At 36.3% G+C, this 20,772-nt stretch overlaps 1 protein-coding gene and 1 long non-coding RNA gene across 6 annotated transcripts in view; one reads left to right on the top strand and one right to left on the bottom strand.

The window, feature by feature from the left end:
• Window positions 1-20,772, bottom strand: part of DYM (dymeclin) — a 603,069-nt gene that overhangs the window by 211,748 nt on the left and 370,549 nt on the right. The window lies entirely within an intron of this gene.
• Window positions 1,278-20,772, top strand: part of LOC143662094 (uncharacterized) — a 40,049-nt gene continuing 20,554 nt past the window's right edge. Inside the window, exon 1 of the long non-coding RNA XR_013165138.1 lies at window positions 1,278-1,474. This is a non-coding gene — a long non-coding RNA (uncharacterized LOC143662094). The remainder of the gene's footprint in view (window positions 1,475-20,772) is intronic.

Genomic DNA, 20,772 nt, shown 5'->3' with positions numbered 1-20,772 from the left:
TTATACAATATAACCTGGTGACATTTTAGTGCCCATCACCATAGCAGGATATGTGTTTTGGGCAGTTTTAATATTACTGTTGGTCTTCAATAAATACCACCAATATTCTTAGAAATGACACACTGAAATATTTTCTGAACATTTCCAAATAGATTAAGTATAAGAAATTTGCTAGATTCTCTACTAGAAAATGTTGAATTAAAAAGAAAGCTAACTAATAGAATTTTAATACGTGTAGCAAATATTTTCTAATAACTTGCCTATGTTTTCGAAACTTTTTTTGATATAGCCATTTGCATCCACAATTTATTTATGACAAAGGAAAACTCTTTTGGGGGAAGGATGGGAAATCTTGCTAGAACAACTCTGGTTTTAAATTATTTTCCAGCATTTTGCTTGAATTTCAAGAGCCAAAATTTAATGTAAAATAATTTTATTTTTCTCTCTGAGCCTTTCCTACTTAGCTCGAAAAAACAGGAAAAAATGCCATTTTTTTGTACTTTTAGGAGACATCCTTTAAAGTATACTGATAAGGCTTTGATAATCATGGGTTACCAGAGAGCTCCAAAAAGCAGAAAATTTGTAAAATATTTTTAACTGAGAGGAAAAACAATATAATTCCACATATTCAATAAGAATTGGGGAGCATTCTTTTGCTAGGCAGTTTTACTACACATCTGTGGAAACAATATAACCTGAACTCCATTAACTATGCTATGAGCTGCTATGAGCTTGCGTGCTATTTTAATTTTTTTTTTTTACATGGGCAGGCACTGGGAATCGAACCCAGGTCCACTGGCATGGCAGGCAAGCATTCTTGCCTACTGAGCCACTGTGGCCCGCCCGAGTGCTATTTTAAAGATGTGGTAGACATTAAAATAGGATTGTTATCACACCACTTCTGGCCAAGATGTTCTCTGAAAAAAGAACAAATATTTCTCTGAGAAAGTCTACAAAAAGTTAATTTCAATAAAAGAAAATCATTCATTCAAGCAGCAAATACGAAGCATCTATTGTGTAACCACAATAGATTAAAAGAAGTGAGGAAAAGTGATGAAAACACACATGCTTTTTTGTCCTCATGGAGCTTACAGTCCACTAGAAAAGAGAAATAGAAAGACAGAGAGTGTATGTGCTGGTTTGAAGCTAGTATGTACCCATAAAAGGCCATGTTCTCCCAATACATCCCTGTGGGGGCAGACCTATTGTTGGGTGGGACATTTTGATTATGTTGTTTCCATGGAGATGTGACCCAGCCCATTCAAGACTGGTCTTAATCGCCTTGCTGGAGTCCTTTATGAGAGGATAAAAGAAAGAAAACAACTCAGGAGAAGCTAAGAGAGAAACAAATGCCAAGAGACATTGTGGAGACAGCAACTGAAACCAGAACCAGGAGAGAAGGGCCAGCAAACATCTCCACATGCCTTCCATGTGACAGAAGAACCCCAGATGCCAGAAGTTTTCTTCAGAAAAGGTATTTAACACTTGATGCCTAATCTGGACAGCTTCAAGGCCTTAGAACAGTATGTTTGTAAACCTAATAAAATCTCATTGAGGGCGGGCAATGGTGGTTAGTGGTCGAGTTCTCACCTGTCATGCTGGAGACCCGGGTTCGATTACCAGAGCCTGCCTATGCCAAAAAACAAAAACAAAAACAAAAACAAAAACAAAACACCACTGAAAAATCCAACCCATTTCTGGTATATTGCATTCCAGCAGCTATATCAAACCAAAACACTGTGAGAGAAAATATAATATTAAATATTACACTAGATTGGGGCATCAGAGACTCGTCTAAGGATTTAACAAAAATAGGAAATATAGTGTAGGGAAAAGAGCATTGAAGGTCAGAGAGAGGATATGAAAAGTGCTGAGATGGAAAAGGGTTCAGGAAGGCCTGGAAAAGAAAATACAATTGGTGTGCCTAGAGAATGAACCATCTAAAGGCAAAGAGGGGAAGACAGGGAGAGACATAATCTGATTTAGATTATATGAAGATCTGTTTGCTTGCTAGATGAGGAATTGAGGGGTAGGGCGGTAGAGTGACAAGATGGAAGAGGGAAACCAGAAAGGACGCTTTTGCAGTCTAGAGGTGTGATATGGATGGTTTGAGCTAGGATGGTTGGCACTGGGAACAGAGAAAAGAGGACACATTCAATTTATATTTCAGATACAGAACTGAAATGGATCTAGTGAGGCAGGACGTATAGGGGTAAGGGAAAAAAAATGATGATTCCCATATGATGGGCATAAGCAACTTGAGATGGAGGAGCTAAAACCAGAAAAGGTTAACAGAGGAAGCTAGCTTCACCTAGAAGATGGGGATGTGAGAAGTGTGGGTGATGATGTTAATACTAAGGCAGGGGACAGCATGGGACTGGAGCTTAGAACCACAGCCAGAGCTACAAACTTGGTAAGTACTGGCATATGGATGACATGTAAAGACATACAAATGGATGAATATGCCAAAGGTAAGAGTTTAAGTGAGAAGAGATGAGGGATTCTGGAGAAGATGGTGAAGTAGGAAGCTCCAGGACTCACTCTTCCTCCAGAACAGCTAGTGGACAGGCAAGAACTATGTGAAACAACTGTTCTGGGACTCCAGGGTTCAAGAAGCACTGTACAGCATCCAGAGAAGACTGAGAGGCTGAGAAACCATGGTAAATAACAGTCAATAGTTAGTTCCACAGCAGCTGTCAGAGACCATCTCCCACTCTTGAGGTTGGCCTCCTTGGGGTCTGGTCCCTGGTTGGCTGCTGTGGACAAAGAAGGACATGGAAATTCTCTTTCCCAAAAACATGGGTGGCAGGGATGCCAAGCACTGATCATAGCTTTTGTTTGGCAAATTCAGATTGCTGGGTCCTAGCTCTGAGTTGTTATTTCAGTCCGCACTGGACAGAATGGCAGTGGCCGAATTTCAATCCCACCCTCAAAAGGGGCAGAGGTGATGGAAGTTTAAAGACACAGTGCCTCCTTAGGGCCATGGGGAACAGTTTGCTGAAGGGCATCATCTGCTATGCAGGCAAGGAAACCGCAGCTTCAGAGGATTGACAAAAAGATCCTGTTTCTAGATTCAATGATGCAAATAGATTCAAAGTGAAAGGATGGAAAAAGATACTCCATGCAAATAGTAACCAAAAAATAGCTGAAGTAGCTATACTAATATTAGTCAAGGTAGACTTTAAATGCAAAACTGCTATAGGAGACAAAGAGGAACTCTATTATATATTTAAAAAGGGGGAAATCTATCAAGAAGAAATGAGAATCATAAATATTTATGTACATAACCACAGTGCCTCAAAGTCCATGGGGCAGAAAATAAATAAGGAAACAGAGAGCTTGAAGAACATGATAAATGAACTGGACCTAACAGACACATACAGAACACTGATTGTATCACAGAACAGCAGGATATACATTGTTCTCAAATGCACATGTCTCGTTCTCTAGCAGAGACCACCTGTCTGGTCACAAAACAAGTCTCGGTAAATTTAAAACAACTGAAATTGTGTACAAAGTATTTCACTGACCATAATGGAATGAAGCTGAAAATCAATTACAGGTAGAGAACTGGAAAATTTACAGATATATGGAAATTAAACAAAAATACTCTTAATCTGTGTATCAAAGACAAAATTGCAAAGGAAATCAATAATCATCTCAAGATGAAGGAAAATAAGAACACAACATATCAAAATTTATGGGATGCAGCAAAGGCAGTGCTAAAAGGCAAATTTATAGTGCTGTATGTCCACATTAAAAAAGAAGAGCTAAAATCAAAGACCTAAATGCATCTGGAAGAATCACACACACACACACACACACACACACACAAAACAGCAAACCAATCTCAAAGCAAGCAGAGGGAAAGAAATAAGAAAGATTAGAGAAGAAATAAAAGAAATTGAGAATTAAAAAACAGTAGAATTAACAATCTAAAGTTGGTTCTTGAGAAGAGCAATAAAATAGAAAAACCCTTAGCTAGACTGACGAAGAAAAAAAGAGAGACGATGCACAGAAATAAAATCAGAAATGAGAGGGGAGACATGACTACTGACTCCACAGAAATAAAAAGGATAAGAGGACACTATGAGCAACTGTACGCCAACAAATTAGACAACTTAGATCAAATGGACAAATTATATTGACTCTAGGAGAAACAGAAGATCTCAGCAGACCAATTACAAGTAAAGAGGTTGAATCAGTCACCAAAAACCTTTCAACAAAGCCCAGGACCAGATGGCTTCACAGGTGAATTTTACAAATCATTCCAAAAAGAATTAATACCAGTCCTGCCCAAACTCTTCTAAAATACTGAAGAGAAGAGAATACAATCTAATTCTATGAAGCCAACATCACCCTAATACCAAAGCCAGATAAAGAAACTGCAAGAAAATACAATTACAGACCAACTTCTGTTACAAATACAGACGCAAAGATCCTAAACAAAATACACGCATATCAAACCCAACAGTACATTAAAAGAATTATACACCATGATCAAGTGGATTTATTTCAGGTATGTAAGGATGGTTGAATGCAAGAAAATCAATTAATGTTATATACCACATTAACAAATCAAAGGGGAAAACCCACATGATTATCTTGATTGACTCAGAAAAGGCATTTGACAAAATCTAGCATTCTTTCTTGATAAAAGCACTTTGAAAGATAGGAATATTAGGAAACTTCCTCAAAATGATAAAAAGCATATATCAAGAACCCACAGCTAACATCATACTCAATGGTGAAAGACTGAAAGCTCTCCCACTAAGATATGAAACAAGACAAGGATACCAACTGTCACCATTATTCGACAATGTGCTAGAAGTTCTATTCAGAGCAATCAGGGAAGAGAAACAAATAAGAGGCATTCAAATTGGAAAAGAGGAAGTAAAATTTTTACTATTTGCAGAGGACATAATCCTATATGTAGAAACTCCTGAAAAATCTAAAAAAAGCTACTAAAGCAAATAAATGAGATGTAGTGGGATACAAGATCAACATGCAAAAACCAGTAGTACTTCTATAATACTAGTAATGAGCAATTGGAGTATGAAATTAAGAAAATAATTAATTTACAATAGCAACTAAAAGAATCAAATACCTAAGAATAAGTTTAACCAAGGATGTAAAGGGCTTGTAGACAGAACACTATAAAATTTTGCTAAAAGTAAGCAAAGAAGACCTAAATAAATGGAAGGATATTCTGTGTTCATGGATTGGAAGACTAAATATCTTTAAGGTGTCAATTCTACCCTAATTGAGTAAAAGAGTCAACACAATAAAAATTCCAACAGCCTACAATGAAGAAACGGAAAAGCAAATCATCAAATTTATTTGGAAGGGTAAGGAGCCTTGAATAGCCAAAACCATCTTCAAAAAGAAGAATGAAAGCACGGAAGTCAAATTTCCTGATGTTAAAGTATATTACAAAGCTACAGTGTTCAAACCAGCATGGTACTGGCACAAGGGACCAATGGAATCAAACTGAGAGTTTAGAAATAGACTGTTACATCTTCAGCCAACTGATATTTGGCAAAGTGCTAAGTCCACTTAAATCAGACAGAACAGTTTCTTCCACCAATGAGTTGGGAAGAAATACTAGAAGAAAATGTAGGGAAGCATCTTCAAGATCTTGTGGTAGGCAATGCTTTCTTAGACTTTACACCCAAAGTACATGCACCAAAATTAAAAATAGATTAATGGGACCTCCTCACAATGAAAAACTTTTGTGTTTTAAAGGACTTTGTCAAGAAAGTGAAAAGGCTACCTACTCAATGGGAGAAAATATTTGGATACCACATATCTGACAATGGTTTTAATATCCAGGATATATAAAGAAATACTACAACTCAACAATAAGAAAAAACAAACCACCTGTCATGGTCAGGTTCATGTGTCAATTTGGCCAGATGGTGTCCGTTTGTCTGGCTGGGTAAGTGCTGGCCTGTCTGTTGCTATGAGGACATTTCATGGACTTAAATCATGATTATATCAGCTGCATCCACAGCTGATTGCATTTTTAATCAGTCAAGGAGAGTGTCTTCTGCAATTAGTGATGCTTAATCTAATCACTGGAAGGCTTTTAAGGAGGATTCAGAAGAGACAGCTCCTCCTGCTTCAGCTGGTGAGCCTCTTCTGTGGAGTTTGTCCAGACCCTTTATCAGAATCATAGCTTCACAGCCTGCCATATGGATTTTGGACTTTTCCATTCCTATGGTTTTCCAGCCAGCCTCTGCTGAGAGTTCGTTAAGGAACTTCATAGGAGCTGCCAGCTTGCAGTCTGCCCTACAGACCTTGGGACTCTATGTTCCCACAGTTATGTGAGGCACTTTTATAAATTTTATATCTATGGATATTTCCTGAGGATTCTGTCTCTCTAGAGAACCCAAGCTAATACACCACCCAATTAAAAAATGGACGAAAGCTGATATAGCCCAGAGTAATGTGGGCTGAGAACAAAAAAGTAATTGTAAAATCCCCTCAGGGGTCTGGGGAGAAAGGAGGAAATATTAAACTTCCCTACCTGGGGAATTTCTGATATTCTCACAAGCAGTACGGACAACAAATTCAATAGGCTGAGCCCTCAATCTTGGGGTTTGACCCTATGAAACATTCCTGCAAAGGAGAAGGTAAACCTACTTATAATTATGCCTAACAGTCAACCCCAGAGAATCTCCTTTAGTTGCTCAGATATGACCTCTCTCTTTAAGTCAACTCTGCAGGTGAACTCTCTGTCCATCCCCTGAACGTGGGACATGAATCCCAGGGATGTAAATCTCCCTGGAAATGTGGGACAGAACTCCCAGGATGAGCCAGGACCTGGCATGATGGGATTGAGAAAGCCTTCTTGACCAAAAGGGGAAAGAGAGAAATGAGACAAGATAAATTGACAGCGGCTGAAAGACTTCAGAGTCGAGAGGTTATCCTGGAGGTTATTCTTAGGCATTACATAGATATTCCTTTTTAGTTTATGGTACATTGGAATAGCTAGGGGGAAGTACCTGAAACTGCTGAATTGTGTTCTCACAGTCTTGATTCTTTTTTTATTTTTATTTTTACTTATTTATTTATTTTACATGGGCAGGCACTGGGAATCGAACCCGGGTCCTCTGGCATGGCAGGCAAGGATTCTTGCATGCTGAACCACTGCGGCCCGTCCACAGCCTTGATTCTTGGAGACAATTGTATAACTATATAACTTTAACAATGTGACCGTGTGATTGTGAAAACCTTGTGTCTGATATTCACTTTTACCCAGGGTATGGACAGATGAGTAAAAAATAAGGAAAAATAAATAAATAAATAATGGGGGGGGTGTGTAAAAAAGTTAGGTAGATTGAAATACTAGTTGTCGTGAGAGAGAGGGGTAAGGGATATGGATTGTATAAGTTTTTCTTTTTTCTTTTTATTTCTTTCTCTGGAGTGATGCAAATATTCTAAAAATAATCGTGATGAAAACACAACCATGTGATGATATTGTGAGCCATGATTGTAGACTATATCTGGACTGTATGCGTGTGAATATTTCTCAATAAAAATATTTAAGAAATAAAAAAAATAAATGCAAGAGACTTTAACAGACATTTTTCCAAAGAGGAAGTACAAATAGCTGTAAAGCACATAAAACGATGCTCAACATCACTATAAGGGAATGCAAATCAAAACCACAACGAGATATCATTTCACAGTTACAAGACTGCCTGTTACTAAAACAACAACAAAGAAAACTACAAGTGTTGGAGAGGATATAGGGAAATAGGGACACTCGTTCATTGCTGGTAGGTTGACTGTAAATGTTTGGAAACTGACAGCAGTGGTGCTAGCATATTATTTTGAATGCAAATAATAGTGCTGTATTATATTTATGATAGTGGTTGAAAAGGGAATTTTGGGGTCTTGTATGTTACAGAAGGAAAGTCTGATGGTAAAACATGGGACTGTATAACAAAGTGAACCCTGCTGAGGACAAGAGACCGTGATTAGTAGCATAAATAAAATAATGTTCTTTCATGAATTATAACAAATGCATGAAACTATTACAAGGTGTTAATGATAGGGGATAAAATGGGAAAAATCCACCTAATGTAAACTATGGACTATATAGTTAACATTAATATTTTAATATTCTTTCAGCAATTGTAACAAAGGTACCATACTAATGGAGAATATCAACAATAAGGGGGTATATGGGAATGTTTTAAGAATTTACATGACTGTTCTGTAAATTTATGACTTCTCTAATTAAAAAATAAAAAGAAAAAACCCATTATGCCAAGTGAAGGAAACCAGAGTATAGTACTACACATTGTATGCTTCCCTTGATATAAAATGTGAATATAAATAAATCTATAGAGACAGAAATGGATTAGTGGGTATGTAGGGCTGGAGAAGGACAGAGGGACTGAGAGGTGACTGCTAAGGAATATAAGGTTTTTCTTTTTGATGAAAATGGTCTAAAATTGATTGTGGTGAAAAATGCACAACTCTGTGATTATATGAAAAGTCACTGATCATAAACTTTGGATGGACTGTATGGTATGTGAATATATCTCAATAAAACCATTTTCAAAAGAGAGAGAGAGAGAGAGAAAGAGATGAAGGCCCCAGGAGCAAGCCTTTCGGGATTCTAATCTTTAAAGCAAAAAAATTTTAGAAGAAATCGACATGAGGGTAGGAAGAAAAAGAGGAGTATGTCATCATACAGGCAGGAGAAGGGGGCAGAACAAAGCTGTCTACTTCACCTGTGAAATCAAGTAAAGATAATGGCTAGGTTTGTTAAGCTTTGCCTTCCTCTCTTCTCCAGAATGCCCAGCAACAATTAATTCCTATGATTCTTAAAAAAAAGAAAAGGAAAAAAAAAGTAGAAATTAAAAAAAAATTTGCTGCCTATTGTTTTTTTCTTACTAATTCTTCTGATCTGAAATATCTATCCTATTTTGATTTATGTTGTACTGAGTTTTAAGTAGTAAATCTCTAAGATTGGGCACCACATTACAGAAAATGAAATAAGCTTGATGACAGGATGAAGTAATGAATATGTAATTCAAAAGGAAACCATAATGGTTTAAGTGGGATAATACATTTCATTTCATGCCACAGAAGTGGCACAAAAATCAATAAAGCACATAGCCACAACAGAATTATTAAGACAGTATCATACGCATAAAAAATTATTACTGTGGCTTCAAATATTTATTCATTACAGGTTTAGTGAGTGATATACTATGACAGGATTGCTTCAGCCAGTTTAAATAATTTTTTGAGGAAATTCATTAAAACATTGTCTTAGATTTAGACTGAAGATGCAACCCTTTGAAAGGAATAAAAATGATACCAGGTGCAATTTTTTTAAAACACAGCATAAAAGACATACCGCATAGGTAAAAGTACTCCTAAATTTGAGAGTGCTACAGTTCTGATATAGAAATGTTTTAATGTTGTACTTACTTGGAATGATAAATTCATGCAGTTGAAAAGAAAAGTAAAACAAAAACAAAAACAAAAAAACCAGTATCCATAAAACTTCTAAAATAAGTCATGAGAGAAATTTTTTGTGATCACAGTTAGGGAATTCCTTTCTATTCCCACAAATCATTGCAGTTCTTTGCCAATAAATAAAATGACATTATACTCTGTTGGTGGGGGAAAAAAGAAAAGAAAAACCAAAGACATACATCTAACTTAAGGTAATGGGTGAGAGGAAAATGTGGGTGGGAATAAATTTTATAATTTAAATGTGCATAATTTTTTAGAGCCCCTAAAATAAACTTTTACATTATTTAAAAAATATGTATTTTTTACTAATGTTCCACAATTATTTTTATTTATCATCTAGTTTTCAAATAGCAGATTTCAAATATTTTCACTAACATTGTATTATATTTTCTCCATATTTCTCCACATCTCTTTTTAATATTTTTAATGCTGGATAAATTCCACTGAGTTGATAGGATATAGTTTACTTGCCCATACCCTTATGCTGTTCCTAAATATAATTCTTTCCTTAGATTAAATTTTTCCTTGGCATAAACATTAATAAACATTAACATTTTAATGATTTTTGGAAGATATTTCTAGCACATTTCTTTATAAAAATCCACTATTTTCACCATTCTTTACCTTAACAACCTAGGATTGGGTATTATGTTGAATATTTACTATAATTAAATTCTAAAACGATCGGACAGTTTTTAAATGTCCCTTTTATCTACTGTATTACACAAAGCTTTTAAAATTGGGTATCAGTGATAAGAACTTCTCTAAAGAAACTCTTTTGCATAAAACATAAGCCACACAGGAGATACATATATACAACATTTACAATGCTGATAAGAACTAATTATATGCACAAGAGTAATGTCAGAGTACCTATTAATAGTTCAACATATACCATTTCAGTGTTTAAATATGTTCTCTTTTTTTCAGAAAGTACTTCTATCAATTACGTATTTATTCATCCTCACTGTCACAATGAAGTTGTCCTGTGTTGTTTTATTATCTACATGCAAATTCTTTACTCTTTAATTCCAAATTCCTCTAAAGGCACTACAAATCATCAGATAAAGCATGCTTTGACTTTAGCATGCTTTGGTCACAGGAAAACCATACACAAACAAACAAAAATCCTAATAAAACAAAACAAAAGCAAACACACAAAACTGTCCTGGTCCAACATTCAAGGCCCTCAGGTGTCTGGCCCTAGACAATACAACGAGTTGTAACGCTTATTAATCTCATATGCAAATCTGCTCTTAACAAACCACCCTATTTACTGTCCTTAGAATGTGCCTTTTCAGCTGTGAACACTTGCATTTGAATTTTCCATTCCCACTCTACTAATCAATCATAATCTATCTTTAAATTTTTGTTTGCATCCTACTTTTCTGAGGCCATGGCAGATCCCCCTGTCAGAAGAGATCTTTCTATACATTTACTTATTTTATAATTAACTAACAGTTTAAGGCAATGATTTTTCCCAGTGGTTTTGCCTTTGCTCCTTGTCTTCACCATGAACCCCTCTTGCTGTCCAGCACAGGACTAATCAAATAATAGTAAATTGAGTATAGTTTGTTAAATTTTATTATCCAAGTCAGGAACTCTCAACAGTATGGCAGAGACTGTTAATAGTCTCCCCTTCCTATATAGTTAAGAGAATTTTTTGCAGACCACAGGGCCACTCAGCTAAAAATTAAATTCCCTAGTCTCCCCTGTAGGCTGAATAGTCTCGTGTCTTAAGTTTTGGCCAAAGGGATCCATGATGCCCTTAAATTCCCAATGTGTCCTTCCATCCCCATGCCCCTCACCTTTCCTTCGACCTTCCACATGGACTTTGTGGTGAGTAATCCCACACTTTTTGGATTGTGCTCAAGATGCTGAGGGTGGTAGAGCACAAGAGAGAAAGACTCTAGGTGTTGAACATTCTATGGAGCAACACTGTCATAACAGCTCAGACTTTTGCTTGAGAAATTATGTTATCTTGTTTAAGCAATTATTATTTTGGGTCTCTCTTTTCTAGTTGTTGTATGCAATATGCTAAGTGAGTCCAACTAAAATCGGTCCATGCAAAAATTTTTATTTCTGTCTGTAGGAGAGAAAGTCCACAATTTTCAATAGATTCTAGAAGAGTTCCTAGACACCCAAAAGGTAAAGAACCATTGACCTCGGCAAAATTTAACTGCCTAAGGACTTCGGCGCTAACATGATTAATTTTATAAGAAAACAGTGAAATGTTTTCAGTCAATATGGGCTAGAAAATAATTTTAAACATTGCTGACAGTCTTTCTCAACATTTTAGCACCAGGCAGAACAAATGAAGCCCTGAGTTAATAGAACTCAAAATGAACAGTGTATGGCAACGGAATCATCTCAACACTAAGCTTTCCTTGATTTCTCCTTGTCGGAGGTCCAGTTAAAACAACATATCAGCAAAATATGTAAATTAAATATAAAGTCACTTAAAATAATGGAAATAGGTATTTTCTTCACAGACTTCTCATAAAATTTACTCTTGATTCCACCTTGAAACCTCAGAAAGAAGAATTTAATTGGGCATAAAGATCAAAGGAATCAAAACATTTGGCTCCACTAAGTTACTAGTGATAAATTCAAATTCACAAGCACTTACTTGGCTTTCTAAATCTGCATTCTATAGAAGTCAAATCCAAAATTAACTTGAGAGTTAATTTCAAACCACCTGAAGATTAAAAGGAGGAACTACCAAGTCTGAATTATCATTTTGCAAAGTATGAACTTAAACTGAGAAAGAAGGGACAGAATTAATATATTAAAAATAAGTAAGAATACAAATGTAAGGGCTTGTAATTTAGCTCAAATAATAAAATATACAAGTTTAGGGAAATGTGTGGAAAAACTCTGGGAATTTTATGTGACCGAAGGTGTGCCAGTTTATGAAAAGGTACAGCTAAAATACTGCAACAAATTCTAGATACCAAATTTTAAGATAGGTACTGACAAATAAAAATCATCAAGCAAGATAAGAAAAGATGATAATTGAATAATCTAAAAATCATCCGTTGTCAGGAATGGTGGAAGTACCAGGGTATTTAAGTTGTTGGAAAAAAAAATATTAAGAGAAGCCATGACAGATGTTTTACAAAACCTGAAGGGTCTCCATAAGCAGCAAAGTTTACATATTAGTTTATTTCTCTCGAGCACAAAACTAGGGCCAACATATGAAAGGTATTGGCAGACCGACTTACGATGTGATGCGACAATCTTTCTAACAATGAAACAGCAAGAACTCAACTGCCCCCTTGCTGATTTTATGACTACTCTGCATGTAAATAAAATGAATAAGAAATACAAAGCCCTAATAGGATCACTCCACTTTCTTATAAAATCAAATCTGCTCAACTAAAGGCGCCTCAGGACATGTGTGAAATTCTGTACCTAGTTCTCAGCTGTTCACAGGTAAGAAAGAGAATTCAAAATTCATTTGTAATTAATAGTAACTGCAGAGTATTTCACATACAAATCACACTTCAACTACTACAAATTAAATACAAAGATTTCCAAGAGGAACAAAGCATAGAAAAGTTCTGACAAGTTTACATGACTATTATGAGGTTGAAGGCTTTCCTTTCTCCCATGAAACATGATATAAAGTACTTAAGATAACATTTGTATGAAAACAAATCCCAGCCACTATTTCAAGGTATTATTTAGTACAATTTCAAATGTAAATTCCTCTTTAATCATTTAATTGATGTGTCCCATTAAAACATGCAATTATCATTCATCCACAGCATGCAGCATGCAGTAAATGGACAGCAGAGGTTAATAACCTGGAAGCATAGGATCTGAGAATGTGAGAGCAAGTTAAAGACAAGAGTTCCTCTCCATTGTCACTGAGGGTCGAGAAGCAATGCTGAAGCGTAGAACAGTGAGAGTGGGGGAAATACAGTTTGTCCAACATATAAACATATCTCCGCAAGTGGCGGCAGGTATAACTGAAAGACAAAGGTAAAAGGAGAAAAACAGAAAGAGAGGAGTTTTCCTTTGAAAAAATAAATTATCCTTTATGTCCCCAAAGATTTCTAAGCATCTTTCAGTAGATGGTGCCAGAGAAAAATCAGGTAAAAGAGAATATTAAAAAGATATACTGGCAAGGGGAAAAGTCTCAAAATACGGTGACGTTGTTAATCATATGAAACTTGGTTGAGTAGAACAAAGTGGCATGAGATACTTTATCTTACAATGCTACAACTACATTCCTGGCAGACAGGCAGTAATTCTATAGCAACATGACAGGTGCTATGGTACAGATACCACTGAATAAGGAGTCAGAAAACTTGAGTTATAGATACAGCTCAGCCATCAGCAGTTTTATAACAAATTTTTGATCTATGTCTCAATTCCATAAACTGCCACAAAGAATAAATCTTTAAATTGCTCTAAAATTTTGAAGCAGTACTATGAAAAAAGTAAAATAATGATAATAAGAAAATAATAAGACTATCAGCATTATGATTATCACCATCATCACCATCCTCCTCCTCCTAGAGCAATCTCACTGGTGCCACATTTCAACCCATTTAAAAATGTTTGAAATTGGAAAATGTAAAGTCATGCTGACAAAACTGAGTTACCAAACTAACGAACACAGCAGGTGATCTCCCAAGACTGCTAGTCTCTGAGAACCGTATTTAGAGAGCCATCAAAAGTATACCAACTTTGTAAGTGGGAGATAAGTGATTTTCAAAGTGTGATGAACTCAAAACAATACTAATGGATTGAAGGATTTGAAATGGAAAAAATTCCACAAATGGGCGATCTGCTACTTCATTCAAACAATCAAGCAACAACCAATGAATCAACAAAGCATTATCTGTTACACATAGAAACTGTTCTAGACATTGAAGATAGGGTGGTGGACAAAATATACAAAATCTCCACCTTTATGGAGCTTATACCAGAGGGAAAGAGAGATGTTAGACAATAACGAAATCCCATACTGAATAATGACCAATGGTGATAAGCAGTATAAAGGACAAGTACAGGGTGCTTTAAAAGGAGAGAAATGGAGACCTCCTTGAGATGGTTGAGAAAGGATTCTCAGAGAAAGTGAACTTTAAATTGAGATTTTAAGGAACAGAAGTTAGTTACAGAGTGGGGGTGGGGGGAGAGGCGTGAATAAGCTAAAAATCTGACAGACAATACATGACTGTGGTAAAGAGAGTGGGTTCAAAATTAATAAACTCCCTTTATTAAAAAAAAACTACCAGTTTTAAAAAAATATATAACAATTCCATTTTAGTGGCAGCAAAATAGGGTGAAATAGCCAAGAATAAAACTAAAAAAGTATGTGCAAGTACGTATGAATACATTTTTTAACTGGTAGTAAGGGAAATTTACAAAAACTTTGCAAAATGGGGAAAAATACCATATTATGAGATAGAAAACTCCCAGGTTGTAAAGTCACCAACTCTCCATATCTAATCTAAAAGTTAACAGCCTCCCAAAATACCCACAAAATTTTTTAAAAATTAGAAAAGCAGACTCTAAAATTTATATAGAAAATTAAACATTTAAAATAAGCCAGAAAATTCCAAAAAACTGAACTTATAAGATGGGACTAACTATACAACATATTATAAAATACTACAGAGCTACATTAATGGTATGATACATGAGTTTGGTATGGTGCGTGAGTAGAGAGAACACTACAATAGATAGATTTAAATAGGAGAGAAATGCAGTGTAAGATAAAAGGAGCACTTCAAAAGAGAAAATCAGATAAATGGTATTGGGATAATGGGGTAGAAAAGTAGAAAAAAATATAGCTGGCTCTTTATCTCACCTCTTAAATAAAATAAATTCCAGGACTTTCAGGGAGATGGTGGAAGAGGGTGGGCTGATTTCACTCCTGCCCCATGGGACAAGATAGGGGACGGGGAGAGAATGACAGGTCTGTGGTCCTGAGGGGTGAGTGACATAAGAGGGTCTCTGCAGTTTCTCGGGGAGGAAAGAGGTAGGGGGATGGGGATGGGGAGAGTGGGGTTGGCCTCATAGGTGGTGATCCTCACCAGGAGCGGGTTATGATACATGGGGAAAGGCAGATCAGAAGGAAATGACTGTCCCTCTGCTCCAGGTTGCCCCAGCTGCTGGCTGGGGACCCTCCCCAAGTGGTAGCGCAGCCAGCAGCGCCCACGGGGACCCTAGAGGTATGCCTGGCCATTTGCTGAAAAAAATCATGCCCCTGGGGCACTGGAAGCAGTCACCCAGTCAGGCACTGCAAAAGCCATTTTGTCTGGTGCAGCAAGGGCAGATTTGCCAGGTACTGCAGATCAGTTGCTCCCCTGGTCATTGCTGTCCGTACCCCTGTGCTGCGACCACAGGTTGGGAGCAGCTGCCCTTTGGGAGCAGCTGCCCTGCCGTGCAAGCCATATTCCCAGTTGAGTGCTGCAATTGGAGAGGGGCAGGCCTGAGGGGAGGAGATGCCTCACAGGCACCACCTGCTGGGAAGAAGCAGCAAGTGCAGTCTGGCAAACTCCCTATCAGCCTAGGTTTTTAAAAAATCTATTTTTTCCATATATTTTTACTTATTCTTATTAGTCTTATTTATATATAAATTTTATAAATTTGTCTTTCTATTTTTTTTTAATTTATATCTTATTAATTTATTTTCTTTCCTTTCTGTGGGCACCAGCCTGAGTTTATTCCCAGTATATTTCTTCTGACTTTGGGGCCTATGACTGTCAATGTGTGTTTATTTATTCTTTTTTCATATATATCATCATCATCATCATTTCTGGTGCACAGGCATCAACATTATTATTTTTGAGTGCACAGGCTGTGAATTGAGCTCAGGTCTCCCATGTGGCAGGTAGCATTCTGCCAATGAACTACCCAGACACCCCATCTAGGTTTTAACAGACCCTCAAGCAGAATTGCACCCCCTACGTGATATCCAGGACTTGGTTTAGCATGGAAAAACTGACAAACCAAGTACAAAAGAGAACCTTCAATGCAAAACCAAGTAAACATAAAACTTTAGATGAGTGAAGGAAATCAACTTGCAAAACTAACCTTATTAAGATAATCAAATGCCCCAAACACAGCAAAAAATCACACAGCATGTGACGATCCAAGCAGAAATGGCCCAGCCAAATGATCAAAACATATGGAACAACTACTTAAGAATATTTATAAAGAAATAAAGGATACCAGGAAGACGCTAGAAGAGTATGAGGAAGAATCCAAAAGATTAAATAGAAAAGTGGCAGATTTCAGAGATGAAAGATACAGTCGACCAAATTATAAATATACTAGAGACACATGATAGCAGATTCGAAGAAGCAGAAGGAAGAATAAGTGAGCTAGAAGACGGAATAATAAGTGAGCTAGAAGACAGAACAATTGAACTAAAGTCACAGAAGAACAAGTGGCAAGAAAGATAGAAAAAACACTTCTGAATCTTAGGGAAATGGTTGACAAAATGAAGTGCACAAATATAAGAATCACTGGTGTCCCAGAAGGAGGAAAGTAAAGGCCTGTAAAGACTAGTTGCAAATATAATTGGGGAAAACTTTCCAACCCTTATATAACACATAAAAATGCAAATCAGAGAGGCCCAACCAACTCCAAATAAAATAAATCCAAATAGGCCTACTCCAAGACATACTAATGAAACTGTCAAATGTGGAAGAGAAGCAGAAAGTCCTGAAACCAGCACAAGAAAAGTGATCTACCACGTGCAATGGAAAACACATAAGACTGAGTTGAGACTATTCAACAGGCACCATGCAGGCAAGAAGGCAGTGGTACGATGGACTTAAGATCCCAAACGAGAAAGGCTTCCAGCCAAGAATTCTTTATCCAGCCAAGCTGTCGTTTAAAACTGAGGGAGAGATTAAAATCTTCAAAGACAAAGACTGAGAGAAGTAGTCAACCAGAGTTCTGCCCTGCAAGAAATCTAAAGGGAGTACAGTCACTTTAAATAAAAAAGATGAAGAGGGAGGTCTGGAGGAGGGTACAGAATTGAAGAGTACAGTAAGGGTAATTCAAAGGATAAAAAATAGAAGGGAAAATCATATATAGATCTAACAAATAAAAATTAAGGATAAGTTGGTAGATTTAAGAACTGCTTTTACAGTAACAACTTTGAATATTGGTGGACTATACTCACCAATTAAAATATACAGATCACCAGAACAGATTAAAAAATACAACTTAAAAATAAATTCCAACTTGATCAAAGACTTGAAGCTAAAAAATTAAAAATACAGATGTTCAAAAATAAACCATTCACTCAAGAGCCATTAAAAAACAGACTCATAAATTTTTTTTTAAGTGAAAAATTATATATTGTATGAATTTGTGTTTCTTATGTGGTTTCTATAGTGAAGTTGCACATTTTTTCCTTATGACCCTTTATTTCCAGCATTTGGCTATTTCTGTCATTTGCTTATTTTTGTGTTAGGAAGTATGTCATTACTTGTATAATTATAGGTATTATACCTTAAGGATATTACCTCTTTGTAATGATGTTACAAATAGTTTTTCCATTTGATATTTTTCCTTTGAATTTTTTTTTTTTTTGCTAGGCAGGCACTGGGAATCGAACCTAGGTCTCCAGTATGGCAGGCGAGAACGCTGCCTGCTGAGCCACCGTGGCCCTAGATTGATTCTTGTTTTTAACTTTTAATACGATATTGTCTGTGGATTTGTGGTAGATACCTTTTATTGTTGCAAATAAGTAGTCTTCCATTCTAATTTTCAAGAAGGGAAAAGTACGTACCGACAACATCTTCCTTTGGGATTTTCCTTTCTTTTTTTTTTTAATTTTTAATTTTTTTATTTTTTATTAACAGAAAGAAAGAAAAAAAAAGAAATTAACACAACATTTAGAAATCATACCGTTCTACATATGCACTCAGTAATTCTTAACATCGTCACATATATGCATGATCATGGTTTCTTAGTACATTTGCATCGGTTTAGAGGAACTAGCAACACAACAGAAAAAGATATAAAATGTTAATATAGAGAAGAGAAATAAAAGTAGCAATAATTGTAAAAAACAACAACAAAAAAACCCTATAGCTCAGATGCAGCTTCATTCAGTGTTTTAACATGATTACTTTACAATTAGGTATTATTGTGCTGTCCATTTTTGAGTTTTTGTATCTAGTCCTGTTGCACAGTCTGTATCCCTTCCGCTCCAATTACCCTTTATCTTACCCTGTTGCTAATTCCTGCTGGACTCTGTTACCAATGACATATTTCAAGTTTATTCTCGAATGTCCGTTCACATCAGTGGGACCATACAGTATTTGTCCTTTAGTTTTTGGCTGGACTCACTCAGCATAATATTCTCTAGGTCCATCCATGTTATTACATGCTTCATAAGTTTATCTTGTCTTAAAGCTGCATAATATTCCATCGTATGTATATACCACAGTTTGTTTAGCCATTCTTCTGTTGATGGACATTTTGGCTGTTTCCATCTCTTTGCAATTGTAAACAATGCTGCTATAAACATCGGTGTGCAAATGTCTGTCTGTGTCTTTGCCCTCAAGTCCTTTGAGTAGATACCTAGCAATGGTATTGCTGGGTCGTATGGCAATTCTATATTCAGCTTTTTGAGGAACCGCCAAACTGCCTTCCACAGTGGTTGCACCATTTGACATTCCCACCAACAGTGGATAAGTGTGCCTCTTTCTCCGCATCCTCTCCAGCACTTGTCATTTTCTGTTTTCTTGATAATGGCCATTCTGGTGGGTGTGAGATGATATCTCATTGTGGTTTTGATTTGCATTTCTCTAATGGCCAGGGACATTGAGCATTTCTTCATGTGCCTCTTGGCCATCCGTATTTCCTCTTCTGGTAGGTGTCTGTTCAAGTCTTTTCCCCATTTTGTAATTGGGTTGGCTGTCTTTTTGTTGTTGAGTTGAACAATCTCTTTATAAATTCTGGATACTAGACCTTTATCTGATATGTCATTTCCAAATATTATCTCCCATTGTGTAGGCTGTCTTTCTACTTTCTTGATGAAGTTCTTTGATGCACAAAAGTGTTTAATTTTGAGGAGCTCCCATTTATTTATTTCCTTCTTCAGTGCTCTTGCTTTAGGTTTAAGGTCCATAAAACCACCTCCAGTTGTAAGATTCATAAGATATCTCCCTACATTTTCCTCTAACTGTTTTATGGTCTTAGACCTAATGTTTAGATCTTTGACCCATTTTGAGTTAACTTTTGTATAAGGTGTGAGATGCGGGTCTTCTTTCATTCTTTTACATATGGATATCCAGTTCTCTAGGCACCATTTATTGAAGAGACTGTTCTGTCCCAGGTGAGTTGGCTTGACTGCCTTATCAAAAATCAAATGTCCATAGATGAGAGGGTCTATATCTGAGCACTCTATTCGATTCCATTGGTCGATATATCTATCTTTATGCCAATACCATGCTGTTTTGACCACTGTGGCTTCATAATATGCCTTAAAGACTGGCATCACGAGACCTCCAGCTTCGTTTTTTTTCCTCAAGATGTTTTTAGCAATTCGGGGCATCCTGCCCTTCCAGACAAATTTGCTTATTGGGTTTTCTAATTCTGAAAAATAAGTTGTTGGGATTTTGATTGGTATTGCATTGAATCTGTAGATCAGTTTAGGTAGGATTGGCATCTTAATTATATTTAGTCTTCCAATGCATGAACACGGTATGCCCTTCCATCTATTTAGGTCTTCTGTGATTTCTTTTAGCAGTTTTTTGTAGTTTTCTTTATATAGGTTTTTTGTCTTTTTGGTTAAATTTATTCCTAGATATTTTATTCTTTTAGTTGCAATTGTAAATGGGATTCGTTTCCTGATTTCCCCCTCAGCTTGTTCATTACTAGTGTATAGAAAAGCTACAGATTTTTGAATGTTGATCTTGTGGCCTGCTACATTGCTGTACTCATTTATTAGCTCTAGTAGTTTTGTTGTGGATTTTTCCGGATTTTCGACGTATAGTATCATATCGTCTGCAAACAGTGATAGTTTTACATCTTCCTTTCCAATTTTGATGCCTTGTATTTCTTTTTCTTGTCTAATTGCTTTGGCTAGAACTTCTAACACAATGTTGAATAATAGTGGTGACAGTGGACATCCTTGTCTTGTTCCTGATCTTAGGGGGAAAGTTTTCAATTTTTCCCCATTGAGGATGATATTAGCTGTGGGTTTTTCATATATTCCCTCTATCATTTTAAGGAAGTTCCCTTGTATTCCTATCTTTTGAAGTGTTTTCAACAGGAAAGGATGTTGAA

Source organism: Tamandua tetradactyla, chromosome 18 (assembly GCF_023851605.1).
Source record: "Tamandua tetradactyla isolate mTamTet1 chromosome 18, mTamTet1.pri, whole genome shotgun sequence".
In the NCBI taxonomy this organism is placed as follows: domain Eukaryota; kingdom Metazoa; phylum Chordata; class Mammalia; order Pilosa; family Myrmecophagidae; genus Tamandua; species Tamandua tetradactyla.
Note: the sequence above shows the minus strand (reverse complement) of the source record. Positions and strands in the feature narration are given on the sequence as shown.